Genomic DNA, 1,244 nt, shown 5'->3' with positions numbered 1-1,244 from the left:
AAAGCCAATCAGGATGTAGATTTCATGTTTGTGCTTCCATTTCGAGAGCTGAACTTGATTAAAGATCATCATTACAATCTTCACAGACTTCTGCTTGACTTTCATCCTGAACTCCAAGATCTGGACTCAAAGATTTATGAAGAATGTAAAGTTGTGTTCATCTTTGATGGTCTGGATGAAAGCAGAATTTCACTGATGTTTTCAGACTGTCAGAAAGTTTCTGATGTAACTGAGGTTTCATCAGTGAGTCTGTTGATGTCAAACCTCATGAAAGGAGATCTGCTTCCCTGCAGCACTGTATGTGTTTTACTGCCATTTACACAAGAACAGTGAGATTCTGAAAATGTTCCTGACAGGAAAGTCCAGAAATCAGTGTGAGAATGTTCCTCTGGATGTGTTTCTGAAGGAAGCAGTGAATAAAGCCTTGGAGAGTAAAAATGGACACCTGGATCTTTTCCTTCGATTTCTTCATGGCATCTCACTGGAGTCCAACCAGAAGCTCTTACAGGATGTACTGATACACACAGAGAACAACCCAGAGAGCATCAAGAAAATAATCCAAAACCTCAAACGAGGTCAAAAAAACGATGTCAGTCCAGAAAGATGGATGAATCTGACTCACTGCTTAATTGAGATGAAGGATAACTCTGTTGTTAAAGAAATGGAGGCGTTTTTAAAATCTGACACGAAAGAAAAAAAACTTTCTCTTACACAATGCTCAACTTTGGCAAATATGATCCTGATGTCAGAGGAGGTGCTGGATGAGTTAGACTTTAATAAGTACAACATCACATCATCAAAAGAGGGCAGATGGAGACTGGTACCTGCTGTGAGGAACTGCAGAAAAGCTCTGTAAGTGTGAAAATATGAAAATTATATTTGACAAAAAATTGTGATGGAGGATTGAATAGTTGGTAACACTTTAGTTTGGGGACAATTATCACTATTGTTGTGTATTAGCATACATATTACTAGCATATTGACTGTTTATTGGTACTTATACAGAACTTATTAATGCTTTATTTTGCATCACCATATTCTACATCCCTTAATCCTGCCCCATACACAGCAAAAACCCCATTGTCAAATTAACTCTCCTCAGAGTTTATTTGAATCCACACTCAAGAGTGTGAAAATTAACACTGGTGATGACCAACGAATTGGGATCTCGCCAGAGAGACCAATCCACTTCGAGTGTAACTAAACGAGCCAATGGACATTGGCATGCGGATTTCGCATCTTGC

This window comes from Sinocyclocheilus rhinocerous, unplaced genomic scaffold, assembly GCF_001515625.1.
Source record: "Sinocyclocheilus rhinocerous isolate Xijiao unplaced genomic scaffold, SAMN03320098_v1.1 scaffold1902, whole genome shotgun sequence".
NCBI lineage: Eukaryota > Metazoa > Chordata > Actinopteri > Cypriniformes > Cyprinidae > Sinocyclocheilus > Sinocyclocheilus rhinocerous.
The sequence above is the reverse complement of the archived record's forward strand: the minus strand, read 5'-3'. Positions refer to the sequence as shown.